This window comes from Manis javanica, chromosome 14, assembly GCF_040802235.1.
Source record: "Manis javanica isolate MJ-LG chromosome 14, MJ_LKY, whole genome shotgun sequence".
Classification (NCBI taxonomy): domain Eukaryota; kingdom Metazoa; phylum Chordata; class Mammalia; order Pholidota; family Manidae; genus Manis; species Manis javanica.
In genome coordinates this window covers 88,448,750-88,466,693 of record NC_133169.1, presented here as the reverse complement: position 1 = coordinate 88,466,693, position 17,944 = coordinate 88,448,750, and the positions used below count along the sequence as shown (strand labels likewise).

The window sequence follows — 17,944 nt, the reverse complement described above, 5'->3', positions numbered from 1 at the left end:
CTCAAGGTTCATCCATGTTGTAGCATGTGACTGGATTTCCTTCCTTTTTTTTTTTTCATAGCAGCTATATTTATAATAAATTTAAAAAATGGAAACAACTAATATGCCCAAAATCTCCAATAAACAAATTGTTTATTCATGTTATGGAATATTATGCAGCAATAATTTTAAAATGATAAACTGCCAATGCACACAACTATAAAAATGACTTTTAAAAGCATTATATTGAGTGAAATGAATGAAAGATGCTAGACAAAAGATAACATACTATATGATTCTCTTTAACTGAAATTCTACAACAGATAAAAGTAATATAAACTGATATAAATGTTGGGAAGGAAAAGACTCAGCTCAGTGTCACAGGGAAGTCAGATATAGTGAGACAAGAGACCAAAGTCAAGAAAGCAAAGTAAGTTTTTAGACACTTAGAGTAGCAGAGCAGGCCTGCCTAAGGGGAGACAGGCAGGCCTGGATGCTCATTCTGAGGCTTCTTTTATGTGGTTTTTGGCATGGCAGAGAGGTCCTTGATTGACAGCTGTCAGCTCTCTAGGCTTGTTCTGATTGGTGAAATGGGGACAGGGGCTGTGCTGTGCTGTGCCTCTCATGTTTCTTATCTGGGGGGATCCTGGATATTTCCTGAGTCACTCTTGGACCCAGCTCATTTCTGTCTGATTTCCTTCTTTTTTAAGGCTGAATAGTATTCCATTGTATGTACAGGTCACATTTTGTTCATCCAATCATCTATTGATAGACATCTGGGCAGGTTCTACCTTTTGACCATTGCAAATAATGCTGCTATGAACATAGAGGCACAAGTGTCTTTTCAAGTCCTTGCTTTCAATTCTTGGTATATACCCAGAAATGGAATTGCTGGTTCATACGGTAATTCCATTTTAATTTTTTAAAGAACTGCTATGCAGTTTTCATAGCAATGTACCATTTTACATTTCTACCAGGAGTGCACATGGATTCCAATCTCTCCACATCCTCATCAATACTTGTTTTCTCCTTTTTCTTCCTTTTTTTAAAATAATAGCCATCCTATAATAGGTGTGGAGTGGTATTTCATTCTGGTTTTGACTTGTATTTCCCTGCTGGTTAGTGGTGTTGAGTAAGCATCCTTTCATGCGTTTACAGGCTGCTTGTATATCTTCCTTGGAGAATGGTGTAACCAAGGCTTTTGTCCATTTTTTATTTGGGTTGTTTATTTTTTTTGCTGTTGAGCTGCAGCAAGGTGTTTTACGAGCATTCAGTGCTTTCTTCCCACAATGCCTCTAGAACCCGCTCTTCATCCCCCCAGGAGGCACAGAGCAGGCCTTGCCTCCTCTCCAGGCATCACCCAAGTCAGACCAGACTGACAAATGAAAGCTGCAACAGTAGCTATAGACAAGAAATAAACCCAGCAAGAAGGGAGGGGAAGGCCAGCCAAGGGGCTAAACAAACAGCCTCCAACTTTGCTCAATCCACATATTAATTAGGTACAAAATATCAATGCCTCAGATCCAAAGGAGAACTGATTCATATAAATTTCATATTTGAACTTCACAAGGGGAATGGGCCTTTGCACATTCTAGGAACGGCTCTCCCTGCCTCCCCCGCAATGGAACAGCAGCAAAGACCAGAAGAAATAAGAAAGAAGGGTGAGGGGCCTGGAGAGATGCTAGGTCCTATGCAATTAGGCGTCTGGGAGCAGAACATGTCTTGGGGGAGAAGCAGGGAGTGTGATCTCTCCCATCACATTCTCCAGAGGTGGTGTCTTAGAACAGCTGGGTAGCAGGTAAGTTGATGTTAACAGGGCAAGTGAGGCCATGCTGAGAATTGGGCAGAGAAGACATGTGAGAGCCAAATCAGGAGACTCTTACAACCACCAGCACTTTTTAAACATATTTGCTCCCCTGACAGTGACCCCAGTCCTGCCCCAAGCTCCTTCCCCTGGATGTTAGGGGAAGCTCTTCACAAGGAAACATGCCAGATGATTCATGGGCACCTCTCCAGGGATATGGCCTCAGTGGACCCAGAAACCTGCATTCTGGCCCAGCTACCCATGATGATGGTGGTACCAGTGGCTGGAGCCCACACTCGGAGCCCCTCTGGCTTCCCCCAGCCTGTGGGACAGCCATCACAGCCTCTTCCTCAAATCCTGGAGCGGACTCCTGAGATTATGAAAAGAAAAATTAAGGAGTGATGATATTTACCCCATGACAAAAGGATTCTTCCCTCCCCAAACAGATTTGCTGAGATGATTTTTCAGGCACTTGCCCTTAAGTGTTTGTTTGCCACATGAAGAGCGTGAGGAGAAGTTTGGTAGATGGCATTCAGCGGGGAGGTGGAGGGCATATCAGAGCCATAGCAAACTGAACATCGCTGAGCAATGAAGGTAAAATGAAAATCATAAGCTAACATTACAGAGAACAGGATTTGGTTTACATACTTGTCAAGAACACATCCACTTGTAACTGTGATAATAATGACATGAATCTCATGTGCCAGGTCCTGTGCTAAGTGCTAATGAATTCATTAAAAATATTTATCTATGAATAAACAAGTACAAAAATATAAAGCAAGGTCGTAGGTACAAACGGTCGTAGGTCAAACAATGTAGCCTTGTGGTTCAGCACATGAGCTCTAGACAGCCTCGGGTTCAAGTCCTGGCCCCATCATTCATCCACTGTATAACCTTAGCAGGGGACGTCTCTGGGCCTCGCTTCCTGTCAAAGAAGGACGCACGTACCTCACAGGGCTGCTCCGCTGATTAAATGAGATGATACGTGCAAAGTTCCCAGCACCTCCCTGGCATGTAGCACAACAGCCTATGAGAATTCTGAATGGTTGTTCCTATCATCATTGCTGCCGGAGTGGAGTGTGAGTCCCCCGTCGCAGAGTAGGGCGAGTCGGGTCTGTGAGGGGCCCAGGGGCCGCTGCCAGCGTAGCTGCGGAGGTGTGACCAAGGCAGGAAGCCGTCCGCCTTGTTTCCGTGCTGGATGACCTCCCCACACAGAGAGCAGGCCCTAAACACTGCAGGGATCCAAGAAGTAGGTAACAGCTCACTTTAAGAATCAAATGGGATCGTACACAAACAGTGACTGGTGCACAGCAAATATTCGATCATCATTAGGCATGATTATTCTCTAGAATTTTATAAGATATTTGCTGCAGTGTCTCTAAAAACATGACCTCATCAGCAGTTAGCATCAACCAAGCACCTCTTCCGAGCATCCAGGTGCCTGACACCTTCACCTTCTCACGGTGACGGCATTCCACTTTCTCTTGGGGAACTTCGCCCCTCCATCCCATGGTCCTGCTGGGGCTGCCAATCACAGCCTCAATTCCAGCCCCTGACAGTCCCATTAAAGCCTAATTTAGCCTGAGCCACCAGGTAGGAGCCTGCAGTCTGACAGCATCAGATTTCTTGACTCAGTGCAGTGAGGTGGGGCACTCCAGAGGACAGTGCGAGAAGGGCAGGCCTTTGGAAACTTTGATTTCCAGGTGCAGGATTCCAAGGAGGGTCTGAGGGAAGCAGGAATCAGTTCTGGACTGGCTGCTCTTGAGTCAGGACTGAGAAAAGCAGAGATTAACTAGGGACTGAGGGCTGTCATGAGGGGAGGGCAACTGAGCGGCTGGTCATCCCAGTGATGGATGAGAACAGCAAAGGCCATTGCTTTTGGCTTTTGTCATATGTCAGGAGGCAGCGGCTACCCAAAGGGTCCTCATGACATTCATAGCGGCTGCACGTCCTCGGGTTCAAACAATGTTTCCTGCTGACTTTATCATCCCTGTCCTTCCAGCCCGCTTTTTCTTTTCCCATCCCAGCTAATCGGCACTTTCAGTCCCAGCCTAGGTTTTGCTCTTTCAGCCCGAGCTGTAACTTTGTACAAAGATACCTTCTTACAGACACCTTACTGTTATCTGCCAGAAAACCGTCGTAATGAGACTCAAACATCAAGGACGGTGTCAGGAAGTCGTGTAAAGTCCACCCTGCAGTGGCAGCGCCCTGCCGCACATGCCCTGCATGCTCCAATTAGGCACTGGGGCTGGGGCGGGGCACTCGGGCGAGGCCGAAGTCTGGAGCAGGGTCCTGGAGGGCAGAGCCCCAGGGGAGGCAGAGCTCCAGGCGCGGGTGCCGAGGTGCCTGTTAGGGCCCAGCCTCATCCCCTCCCCCAGGGGGAGGCTGTTGGCTGTATCTCAATCTTTTCCCAGTGATCCTTGTTAAACCAAGCCACTCAGCTTCTGATGCGTGCCACCCAGAACCCTAAGTGACCTACCTCTTGCCCTCTCTCTCTGCAGGCCCTGTGCTGGCTGCTGGGAATAGTGAGAAATAAGAGGCAGGCCCACCTGGAGGTACTCACTGTCTACTTGTGATTACAGGGGATGATTATTCTCAAGACATAAAGATTCTTCCCTTTGTTAAATACTTTGCTCCTCGATCTCCCTTCCTCCTCCCGCCCCTCATTCTGTAAACTCCATGATGGCAGCTCCATCCCCAGCGCCCGGCCCCCAGTGAGCCCTCGCCAGGCCGATGGAGGGAATGGACTGGTGGTGCGATCCTCTCCATTTCTACAGATAAGGAAACTGAGCCTCAAGGAGGCTTCTAACCAGCCCACACACATGCAGTCAACAAGCACTAGGGCAGAGATTCAAAACCAGGTCAGTCTGTGTCTTCACTACACCACTGTGTTTCTCTCACTCACCCTGGAAGGGACTTCTCTCCTTTTCTTGGGTAGGACACAGCCAAGGAGCCTCCATGTCAAAATACCACACTCCGATTTGGCAGTTCTTCAGAAAGTTAAACACGGAATTACTTTGTGACCCAGGAATCCCACTCTTATGGATATACCCCAGAGAACTGAAACGGGCACCCAAACAAGTACGTGTACGCACACGTTCACGGCAGCACTGCGTCCAACTGTCAACAGGTGCAAACAGCCCAGATGTCCCGTAAAGAAAGAACAGATAAACCACCTGTGGTGTATGCAGAGGGACTATTGCTCAGCATAAAAGGGAATCAAGTGCTGGTACAGGCACAGTGTGGATGAACCTTGAAAACATTATGCTAAGTGAGAGAAGCCAGACATAAAAGGTCACATACTGTATGATTCGATTTATATGAAACATCCAGAATAAGTCAACGTGCAAAGGCAGACAACAGGTTTGGTGGTTATCAGGGGCTGGAGGGTGGGGGAAATGGAAACTGTTTAATAAGTAGGTGATTTCCTTTGCAGATGATGAAAATGTTTTGGAACAAAATAGAGGTGATGGTAATAACAACATTGTGAATGCACTAAATGCCACTTAATTGTTCACTTTAAGCTGGTTAATTTTATGTAAGTTTCACCTCAACATTTTTTTTTTAAACACATTTCAAGAGCTATGCTGGCACTCAGGAATATTAATTTCCCATGGCACCTTTCCCAGTCCCAGACACACACTTGGTGCACAATGAATGCTTGATGTGTTTAACTGGTTTTTAGGCTGTGCTGGAGAAGCCCTCTTTTGGGGGCAGTATGACTGAATGGCTAGGAGAACAGACAGCCTGGCTTCAAACCCCAGATTTGCCACTTATATGACCTTGGCTGAATTTCTTAATCCCTGTATGTCATTTTTTTCATTAGTAAAATTGGGATAACTGCGCCTACCTCACAGGGCTGTTCTAAGGGCTGAGATGATAATGCCTGCAAGCACCTCGAACAGTCCCTAGGCCACAGAAATGCTCAGTCAGTATTAGCTGCGATAATGATGGCGACTGTCTGCTACAGTGGGTTCCACCACTCCCAACCCCTCTGTTTTCAAATGTCATCATGCGATCTGTCTGCAATACATTTTGTGCTGCAGAGACCTGTTTTGCCAGAAAACGAGCCATTACCCTCAAAGCAGACTGCCTCGCAGATGAGACCTCTGGCGATGGATGATATCCCACGGACACTCTAGAGGACCATTTAGGTTTTTACCTCCGCCAGCAGCAGAGCTCCCAGGAAGTGGATCCTACCCAGAATAATGAGAGCGGTTCCTGTTTCCCTTGGCTGCCTGTGCAGTTTAGTGCATTTACAGGGAGCTCTGTTTCTCAGCCCTTTGCTGTGTGGGATGACATTGCTCCCCTCCCAGCCCCAGGCTGTTTCCTGTGTTCTGTGATGTGGAACAGACAGACGTGGGAAACATCCCACACAGCTGGTTGGCCAGCCTCAGAGATCCGGCCGGGGCAGAAGGGTCACCAGGCTCAGAACACATCTGTCCACACCCCAAACATGTCAACCTGGGCCTCCTGTCCATGGCCAGGTCACACATTTGATTTTTTTAATCATTATTTTAAAAATAATTAAAAGTGTTTAGTACAGGTAATGAGTTCACATAGAATAAAGAAATCAAACAGTAACAAAAGGAAATGCCATGAAATGGAAGGCTCTGCTCCCTGCCCTTCACCGTCAGACTTTCCATTCCCCTCCCCCAAGGAGATCACAAAGTGTCCCTTGAATATCCTTCCAGAGATAGAGGAACATATACTCCTGACTCCACAGCCCCCAAGCATACTTTGGTGCAAATGATACCACAAACAGAGTTCTGTATCTTGGTGTGTGTGTTTTTTTAACTTAACTATATCGTGGTGGTCTTTATATTAGTTCACTGAACTCAACCTCATCTTTGATGGCTACATGGTATTCCATTTGATAGGTGTGCAAGACTTAATTCAACCAGGTTCCCAGCTGATGGACATTTAGGTTGTTTCCAGTGTTTTCCTTTAACAAGCAGGGCTACAATAAATGAGAATTACATTTCCCTCTTTTGGGGGTGGGGTGACCCCCTTTTCCCCATACAGTTGCCTGTGTAAACAGGACGTGTCCTGTATTTTTTTTTCTGTGTCCTGTATTGACTCTCAGTACATTCTGAATGTCTTGTATTCAGCTTTTTTAGATAAATTACAATAAAGCATCAGAGCTAGTTTCCCTCCATGGTAACTGGGGCTAAAATCACTTAACTGGCAACACTAGATGAAAAGTGTATTTCCAGAAATAGAGATCTGGACAGTCCGTTATGGTTTCCTGCAGACCTGGCGGAGGGAAGTACAGAAAAGGAGACCAAGAATTAAAGGTACTCATGTTCATATTCAAGAAAGGAAAACACTATTTTTTGGCCAAAGTCTGGAGTCGTGAACAGTAACCACCATTCATTAATAAGAGAAAACTTGGGATTTTTTGTTCTGAAGAATCAGCCAGTCAAACACACGCTCACTCCAGGAACAATGCTTCTGAAAAGAGCAAAACCCGTCCACCTAGCGCCTGCAAGCTGGCCCACCGGTGACGCCCCTGAGCTAGACAACAGCCAATCAGCGAGCCCCTCAGTCCAGGGACTTGAAAGGGAGCGAGTCACAGGCAGCCTTAGGCCAGTGGCCCACTAACGCGGAGATGCCCTGCCGTCCACAGAATACTTGCTCGGCTTCCCAAAACCTTACATAAAATCAACTCTGGACTTGTCTGGGGAACTTTTCCTTAAAAGTACATTTCAGGCAAACCAGAAATGCACCGTTTTTTGGTCTGACGTCATGCTAGTTAGAAAACTTGCAGCCCTTTTTAAGTCAGACCGGTTGTGGTTTAGCGTTGAGTTCAGACTTGAGAGTGACAGATACACTGTCACAGCTGTGAGATTATCAAATTCAATCTCTTTGAGTCTTGCGCTGGTTTTTATGATCTATTCTTTTATTTGTGTATATTTGAACCCCCAAATACCAAAAAGCAAGCATAGATGTTGTGAACTTTCTATGGGGCCATCATTAATTTAATGAGGAATAACTCCTTGAAGCTTTTGCAGTATGCAATTGTTCATGTAATATAAAGAATGCTGGAAAGTTAGATCTAAGTCAGTATATAGTAATAGCTAAGCAGAAAAGATGCATGATTTCCTAAGCTAGTACTAAGGAAAGTGATGAACTAACTTTTTCCTGATTAAGAAGATAAAATAATCAACAGAAACTGAAGGGCCTGCACTGTGTATCATCCCCAGTCTTGCAGCTCAAACAACCTTTTGAGTGTATTGCTGGCTTCCTGGTGCTGACACTGCAAGCAAATTTTCCAATGCTAGAGAGAAATCTACTGCCACAGTGAAAATCTATGAGCTCCACTTATTACTAGGGTTCTCAAAGACCTAGATGGCTCACCTTTTTACAGCCCAGCCACAATGCGAGTAATCACAACTTGTCCTGTGTGTAATACTTTTCTTATGAAAAAGCCTTGTTTATTAGGCTAGTCCAAGTAGATCCCTTCTAGCTGAGACTTCACAAACGGTAGCATATTTTTGTGCAGACTCACTGCGTCAGAGTTACTGATATGCACATACACATCCCCAAAAACAAAGCACACGGGAAACTGTCCGAGGTGGTGGCTGTGTCCCTCTTCCCTTGATCGTGGTGATGGTTTGTTCAGATGTATGCATATGTCCCAACTCATCAAATTGTATACATTAAATATATGCAGTGTTTTTGTATATGTAAAAAAGAGTTCACGGGAAATTTTGACTACTTTTGTTGGAGATAATACAAATACACGTTTATGGAATTTGTTTATATAAGGGTACAATGTTATTCAAAGTTGAAGCAAAGCATAAGTAAGTGTACTGAAGGTGTTGGTTGGTCTGCCCATGTTCGGCGTTACACTGCTCAGTAGCACCTGACGTCTTTTCTTTTGAGAACGAAGTAACTGTCCTGAAATCATTCTCCTACTTCCGCATCGAAACTGTTGTAACTGACTCATTAAGGACTTCTATGATTTTGTTGGCATCTGGCATTCTCCATCTCTCACATTAAAAAACCATTGGTTCTCTTGACCAAATGCAGTTGAAAGAATCTTCCATTTATCTGCAGTATTGACTTTATATTTCAGTTCTAAAGAAAAGGGCCACAAAATTCTTGGTGACATTTTGAGTAATGCATTGAATGGAGTCTACTTATTTCTTTACAGCATTCAGTATCAATTTAGTGATACATTTATGCAAATTGAAAGAAGAGCGAACAGTGTTCTCAAAGTTGTGGAAACAAGCACTGCCTGCTTGTAACCTTTTGTCCCATAATAACCAAGTGTCCACATGGTCCCCTGCTTCAGGCCATATGCTAGGAATACAGTAGGTTGATGGCCTGGGGCTGGCCAAATTCAGGCCTGCTTATCGATGGAGACATTGTGTTGGGAGGCAGACCCCTCTGACCAAGGGTGCTGGTCACACAAGAATAAGCCCTTCTAGCAAAGCACATAGCCTTTGTCTCCACCCCGATATACAGTTTTCTACCTGCCCACAATGATGGTGTGCAACCTCGTCCAGCCAGGCACTCCTGGACTCCCTGTTGGCAAGTCCCAAAAAAAAAGTCCATGTCTCCTATGCTGTTTCTGGTCTTTTCTTTGGTCTTTTGAGGGCTTTCCCATCACATCTCACTCAGCTGGGTGTGCAATCAGACTTGTGATCACACAGAAGTTCTCCATTGCTTAAAGGAACTTGTTGCATGTGTTAAAGAAGAATTGATGAAAAATTTACCCCTTTCATTTCTTAAGAGAGACAACATTCTGTATGAAGAGGAAAATACCTTCCAGCCCAAGGTGCATAATTACTGCAGTACTTGCTCTGACAATCTTTTTTTAAATATATTTTTTATTTTTTATTAAGGCATCATTGATATACACTCTTATGAAGGTTTCACATGAAAAACAAGTGTGGTTACTACATTCACCCCTATTATCGAGTGCCCCCCCCAAACTCCATTGCAGTCACTTTCCATCAGTGTAGTAAGATGCCACAGAGTCACTACTTGTCTTCTGTACTACACTGCCTTCCCCATAACCCCCCAACACCATGTGCACTGATCATAAAACCCCTCAATCCCCTTTTACCTCCCTCCCCACCCACTGTCCCCCATCCCTCCCCTTTGGTAACCACTAGTCCCTTCTTGGAGTCTGTGAGTCTGCCGCTGTTCTGTTCCTTCAGTTTTGCTTTGTTGTTATACTCCCCAAATGAGGGAAATCATTTGGTATTCGTCTTTCTCGCCCCATGCGAACCGCCCCTCTCACTCTTACACCCACCGCTGGGACCCAGGCCCTCACAACCTCACCTGTCAGCTATTACTCTAGTCTTTGCCTTGCTTTTGTATTCTCCCTTTTTGTTCCATCCTGAAACCACACCAGATTATGCTTGGTACCTTATGTCATTTGTCTCCTGTGGAAAAGCTTTCTGTGGCTCTCCACACCCTTTAAGATAATATCAATTCCTGAACATGTGCTTCCTAAACTGTGCTGAGAAAAACCACTGATATTTGGATATTAAAAGATGCTTCATTTAAAAAAAGGAAGCTACCATCACTTCTCCATTTACATGCACATTAGGTAAGTGCCTAAATATGTGACAGGGACCTGAAACTTTTTTTTTTAACCAGCACTTCAAAATGGTTCTGGCCACATTTTTTTCAATGAAAACATTGGAACATCTGGTTAGCACTAACATTCCACAAAACACAGTTCAGGACATTCACCACCTTACTTCCACACCCCTTTCTGGACTTACCTCCCACTATTCCCCGACGCAAATCCCTCTCGGCCTATAAACTGGCTCCTGACCAAACTGGAAGCATAGGGTTTGTTTCCTTCTTATGGCTGAGTAGTATTCCATTGTGTATCTGTACCACATCTTCTTTATCCATTCATCTACTGATGGACACTTGGGTTGCTTCCATATCTTGGCTATTGTAAATGACGCTGCAATAAACATAGGGGTGCATATGTCTTTTTGAATCTGGGATCTCGTATTCTTCAGGTAAATTCCTAGGAATGAAGTTCCTGGGTCAAATGGTATTTCTGTTTTTAGTTTTTTGAGGAACCTCCATATTGCTTTCCACAATGTTGAACTAGGTTACATTCCCACCAGCAGTGTAGGAGGGTTCCCCTTTCTCCAGAATTTGCATCCTCACCAGAATTTGTTGTTCCTAGTCTTTTCCATGTTGGCCATCCTAACTGGTGTGAGGTGATATCTCATTGTGGTTTTAATTTGCATTTCCCTGATAATCAGCGATGTGGAGCATCTTTTCATGTGCCTGTTGGCCGTCTGAATTTCTTCTTTGGAGAAGTGTCTGTTCACATCCTCCACCCATTTTTTTAAATCAGGTTATTTGCTTTTTGGATGTTGAGGCATGTGAGTTCTTTATATATTTTGGATGTTAACCTCTCGTTGCTCTGATGATCTTTTGAAATAGGTTTCACCCACTGAAAAATTTGATTATGTTATATGGTTGTTACTAAACAGTCTTTCAGCCTGGGAACAATTGTAATCACCACATACAGCACTGAAGAAAAAAGAAATAAAAATTGGAGACAATGCTCCTTTTGTTAGTGGGCATTTAAAAAAGCTGACCAAGAGATGCAGTGTAACCCTGAAGACTGGAAAAGCAAGTTATGCTGTGAAAGATGGTATTACCTGTTTCAATCAGTCACGTTTGAAGAGCAATTCTCAGAGCAATTCTCTTTATGATGTACATGTTCTATATACTGACTCACGACGCTGGGCATGACTTTTCATTAATGAATGTTCAATGGCCAAGAACAAAATAAGGTGGATGTGACAACTGCAGAAATCATGGTAAAATGGAAATGGAATATAGACTCTAATGCTTCAAGGATTGTTTTAAGCAAATTCTTCAAAAGAAGGAACTATTAGGAAAACCAAATCACCAGAGAAATATAATGAAAGAGGTATGTAATTAACCAGTTCTAATGTATTTCAGATAAACAAATACATTTTTAGAATAAGTGGATTTCATGCAATATTTTCCTTCTATCTCAAAGTACTTATGCATAGGCAATTAAAAATAATTCAGATCTAACTGAGTGTCCTGTGTTTTTGTTTCTTAAGTCAGGAAACGCTTCTCCCCCAGCCTCTGTGCTTCCAAGCCCTTGCTCGTTCTGTCTGTCTGCAATGCCGCCGCCTCCTCTTCAGTGACTAGATCCTAAATCTCTTTTAAGGTCCATCTCAAAGCCCTAATAATACTGATGCCTTCATGAGGGCTAATTCTGTGCCAGGCACTGTTCTAAGTGCCTTACATGTGCTAAATCATTTATTTCTCCCTGATATGATTGCTTTTGGTAATAACAGTACAAGCTGTATAGACGAAACTGTTTTTCCTATTTATGGATGAAGCCATTAGGGGACAAAGAAATTAAGTGATTTACCAGACATTGCCCAATCAGTAAGTGGTAGAGCTGGGCCTCAAAGCCAGCCAGTGTGGTTCTGGAGTCCTTGGTATGCCACCAGCATCTGGCCGGCTCCGTACGCGGCTCTCCTGGGGCTCTCATCTGCTTTACCAACGAATGTTTGAACCACACAGTCATGCAGTTTATTATATTGCCTTTCCCTTGTGAAGGAGCCTAAAATTACTGAATTTATTCTTGTTTCCCCCTTTAAAAGGACTTTTGTAATAGCTGAGAGGTGGAAGCAACCCCTGTCCACGGACAGATGAGTGGATAAACAAAACAGCGTCTATACATACAGCGGATTAACTCTCAGCCTTTAAGAGGAAGGAAATCCTGACACAAGCTCCAGCATGCACGGCGCTCAAGGACACTGTGCTGAGGGAAATAAGCCAGTCACAAAAGGACAAATACCATAGGACTGCACAGAGACAGAAAGTAGAGCGATGGCTGCTGGGGAAGGAGGAAATGGAGTTGTTGTTTAATGGGTACGGCGTTCCATTTTTGCAAGATGAAAGAGCTGTGGAGATTGGCTGCCCCACAATATGAATACGCGTAACACTACTGCGCTGCACACTTGCACAGGGTGAAGATGGGAAACTCCGTTATGTGCTTCTTATCACAATTAAATTTTTCTTAAAAGAAAAAAGAAATTGTGCTTTTGCCCTCTCAGCTTCTCCCCTCTCTTCCGCTCTCTAAGGAGCTAGTTTTCAGCAGTTGCGTGTCTGGGCTTTTGAGATAAGCGAGAGCGAGAGAAACTGTGGAGAAGCCAAACCCAGGCGGCTGCACCAAAAAGGCCTGGAGAAATTTATCTGAGGAGGAGGAAGGGGGCGAATGGAAGGAAGAACAAGGGCTTCACCCTGCTGGCTAAGGGATGAGGGGTTGGGGCAGAGAGAGTTCTTAGGAGCTCAGAATGAGCCGTGGGGAAAGGTTTCCTGGTGGCAGTGGAAGGAGGCGGGCAAGGAGAATTCTAAGCGGGGCTGAGTTTGACTCAGATCCTCTTTGACACCCTACTAGAGACATTAATACCAATTATAATTGCTTTGGTTGCTGGACTGTTTCTTTGCATATAATTTTGGTAAACGGAAAACAATAATATTAGGTTCAACTATGTGAAATTACTAATAGTATAATTTTTGATACAGAAAAATGGTAATTTCATATGGCTTCATCTAATATCCGATATTAATTGAGCAATTGCCACGTGTCAGGACAGTTCCAACCGCTCTACATGTGTCAGCTTAATCCTCACAACAACCCTATGATGCTGCTATGATTATTATCCGCATTTTACTGTTGAGGACGCTGAAGCACAGAGAGGTCAAGAGAAGTGTCCCAGCTAACTAGTGGCTGATCTAGAATCTGAACCCACTGGGCTCCAGAGTCAATGCTCTGAAACATGTGGGGCTTTGGCTTTTGTGTGCAAGGTTCTGAGCTCGTGGCATGGCAAATGCAAAGATCAGTGAGATGCAGCATTTATGGAGATGTCAGACTGCACGTAACAGAAGGCTCAGCAAAAGCCATGGCAGGAGATATCACAAAGCGGCGGCAGCATGTGGGGGTGTGGGGGTAAGAGCTCCTAGCGGGTCAGATGCGGCACGGGGGTGGGGGGGCAGAGATAAGGGTTGAATTCCCTGCCCAACACCCACACTTGTTGTGAATTTTTCTAAGTGTATTAGGTACCTATTGCTGGATAGCCAATTCATGCAAATTTAGCAGCTTAAAACAACAAATATTTATTACCTCATAGCTCCTGTGGGTCAGGAATTCAAGAGCAACCTAGCTGAGTGAGTCTGGGTCAGGGACTTGGATAAGTTTTCAGTCAAGATATTGACCAGGCCTACAGTCATCTGAGGGCTTGACTGAGGCTGTGGGATCCACCTCCAACATGGCTCACTCACAAGGCTACTGGAAGGAGACCTCATTTCCCCACCACGTGGGCTTTTCCAATAAGGCTTCTTGAGCATCCTCACAACATGGCAGCAGGCTTCCCCAGAACAAGTCATCTCAGAGAGAGTGAGCAGGCTGGCAGCTGCAGTATCTTTCATGACCTAACTTTAAAAGACACACTCATTTCATTTGGTTACGCAGGTCATTCTTAGCCATTGTGGGAGGGGACATAAAGGCACGAATCATTAGGAGCCGCCTTGGAAGTTGGCTACCACAGTGAGTTATTAAACTTCATCAAAATGAAATCACTAGAGCCTGGAGGTCCACAAGGGGATGGCCTTTGTTTTGCTCACTGTTGTATCTCCAGAACCTACAGTGTCCTGCCCATGATACAGACTCAGTAAATAACTTATAAATGCATGAAAAAGAGGACCATGAGGGACAGGAAGCACTTTAATTGGTCCAGATGGAAGCATAAGATTGATTAAAGTTTTTAGAGCTTGATTCCCACCCCCAAGACAAATATCATTCATTTCACACAAATATTAAGCGGCAAGTGAACTCCTCTCCCCCCATAGTCCCACCCCACTAAGGAAACTAAAGTAAAAATGTCCGTAAAATGGAAGTAAACTGGGCATTTACTTCAAAGCATATTATGAAGAGTCAATGAGATAATGCTTGAAAGATCTTTGGCATAATGGCTGGTACAAAGCAGGTAATCAATCAAGTTGATCAAATCCTAATATAACTTAGTATATGTCTGTGGCAGATCGTATGGCCTAAAGATGACTGTATTACATATTTATTCCATCCCACATGCTCTTCTTATGTTACTGACACTCCTCACACAGAGGGGCGGGGTCTATGTTCTTTTTAAATCTGGGGCCTGTGACCACCTCGATAGAGTTCAACAGGGTCATGCTGTGTGAGTTCTGAAGCTAACAGGATACAGCGTCAGCCCATCTTTCTTTGTCTCTCAACATGTTTGCCCTGGGAACCCAGCCACCACACTGGGAGGAAGCCCAGGCCACAAGGAGAGGGCCTATGTGAGTGTTCAAGCTCACAGCCAGCGGGAATCAACTGCCAGACACGTGAGTACAAGAACCTTCATGTGATCCCAGCCTGAGTCTTCCATTCGAGGCTCCAGGCACAGCCCCATCGCACCCTGTTGGAATGTTAATAAGCTCACAGAGATCCCAGGAGATAATAAAAGCTTGTTGTTTTTTGTTTGGTTTGGTCTGGGTTTCTTTTTTTTAGCAGTTTTAGGTTCACAGCAAAACTAAGAGGAAGGTACGGAGCTCTCCCATAGGCTTTCTGGCCCCGCACATGCACACTGCCCCATCCCCACCACCTCCCACCAGTGATACACTTGTCACTGATGAACCTACATCAACACATCGTAATCATCCAAAATCTGCGTTCACTCTTGTACATTCCATGGGTTTAAACAAACATATAAGGACGTGTATCCACCGTTATAGTTTCATACACAATAGTTTCACTGCCCTAAAAATCCTCTCCCACCCACCCCACTAATTCCCAGAAACCTCTGATCTTGTTACTGTCTCCCTCATTTGCCTAGTATTGCTTTTTCCAGAATGTCAAAAAGTCAGAATATTACAGTATGTAGTCTTTCAGGTTGGCCTCTCTCACTCAATAGTACACATTTCAGTTTCCTTCCATGTCTTTTTATGGCTTGATCACTCATTTCTATGTAGCGTTTACTGCACTTATTACTTTCAACCACTAAGTCTTGGGGTAATCTGTTATGCAGGAATAGGTAACTGAGTACCTGTCCAGAATTTCCTCTGGCTTCAGGGAAGAAAAGACATTTATGTTTTCACTCACAGCCTCAGGCATGGCTAGATCTAGGCAGCTCAAGTCATGTCACCAGGGCTCTGTGTCTCTTTTCCATTGGTTCTATTTTTCTCACTGGCAGCTCTAAGCTTTCCTGATTTTACAGCTCAAGATCCTAGGACAAAAAATGTTTCTCCCCCAAATAGTAGTGTAAACAAAAAGAAAGACCTCAGTCATTTGCTGTTACAGTGGGCCATGTTTTTTAATTTCAAGTCACAAAAGAGTTCTACTAACGGTTGCTTAAAGTTTAAACCATTAGGGTATTTACTATTTACTTAGAAGTCCAGAAGTGAGAGGCCCAGTACTGGTCAAATATCTAGGATTTAAGTTCTTTCCACCCTCCACTCTATCCTTATACTGTTGCCTTAGGGTTATTAACATGGCTTCCCCAGCTCAACACTTCACATCTGCCTTCAAGGGAAGCAGGAAAGGGAAGAAGGGACAGACAGTTGGTTTCTCAAGCATGTCACTTTTCTCAGAAAGTAAAGTATCTTCCCAGAAGCCATACTTTTACTTTATTGGCCAGAACTAGGTTATCTGGCCACACCCTAGCTGAGAAGCTGGGGCAGGACAGTGAGAGGCAGCAAAGTTGAAAGGAGGCTGTGAATGGCTGTTGGGTTAATACGTCCCATGTCCGTCCAGCCCTGAACCAATGAACTTCACCAAACCCACATGAACCCCACAGACAGAAGATTTCGGGGGCATGGGGGCAGGGTGCTTGCCCAAGCAAAGGCATACTCGAGTGTACAAAAACATCGACCCACACAGGTGCTGCAGTGTTCCACAGTGTGGATGAATTCACAGTTCTTTTAACTGGCCAGTTTTACTTCCAAAATAAGAAGATGGGAGGATGGGAGCTGATAACAGTTCAAACCCAGGCATGCAGTGGGAGGAGCCTGAAGGGGGTCAGCCGATTAGCGCACAGAGCATTTCAGAGCTAGAGTGGGCTGCAAGGAGGGGAGGAGCAAACAGGAGGTCATCACGGCTGGCTGTGACCACCAAGCGAGCGATGCCAGTACTTCATCCAGTACTCACAACAGCCACATGAGATCAGTATTACTTAATTTCCATTCAACCCCATGTCCCAGATAAGAAAATTGAGAGCTGGAAAAGTTTATAGTCTCATTTGCTTGACTTACTCAAGAACAGGGAATTGGCTAGACCAGAATCTTTCTGCTTAGTCTCCAGGCTGTCTGACTGCACCGTCACCAAGCTTAACACAGACCCTGCACAGTTTCCCTACAATTAAAGCCACACGAAGTCCCTCTTTCTGGAAAGATCTGAACACGGCTGCTGGAGGCGCGGCCCACATTTGATGTGTTTGGAGAATGGTTTGGCAATTTCATGGTGAAACATCTGCAATCATGCTGAGATGAGATTTGACTGAACTTAAACCCAACAGCTACATCAACACTGAGGCCAAAGAACAAGCCCCTGTAACTGTGAAGGTATTACCTCCACCACCGGTTTCATGGGGGGGTGGGGGGTGGGGGGTGTCTCACGAGGTAAGGCAGCCTCTCTCCAGCTGGTCTGGAGCTGCAGCTGGGCACAAGCTGGGTCCTGGGATCACCTGCATGTGGCCACCCAGTTGACCATGGACGCCAGTGTGGTGGGTTTCCATTTCTGTAAAATATAAATATGGTCCAGGAAAAACATTTAAGAATGTAGTCCAAACTGCTAGCAATGGTTGACTGGGGGTGGGGACTTGGGCAGCGCAGGAACCTACCTTTTTTTCTAGTATACACTGCTGCAAAGGTTGATCTTTAAAAAGGAGGGGGGCAGAAAAAAATCCAATTATATTTAAAGCAAAAAAAAGTTGTAGTATCTAGGTAAATAAATGACATCTAAAAAAATGAACCTGAAGACAGAGCCGGGCCCAACTCCGGGAGTCCGAGGGAGCGACTGCGCCCCTCAACCCCGCCTCCCACGGGCCGCTCCCTGCCCGCACGCCCCAGGAGCGGCGTCGGGAGGGAGGGAGGCGGCCCCAGCCGGGC

The 17,944-nt window shown here is 44.9% G+C and overlaps 1 long non-coding RNA gene across 1 annotated transcript; it reads right to left on the bottom strand.

Moving 5' to 3' along the window:
* Positions 1-162: 162 nt before the first annotated feature.
* Positions 163-17,941, bottom strand: LOC108408823 (uncharacterized). Its single transcript, XR_001856080.3, has 5 exons — positions 17,809-17,941; positions 17,677-17,711; positions 17,453-17,573; positions 2,732-3,015; positions 163-2,153 (listed from the first exon to the last, which is right to left on the bottom strand). It is a non-coding gene; the product is annotated as an uncharacterized lncRNA (long non-coding RNA).
* Positions 17,942-17,944: the final 3 nt, after the last annotated feature.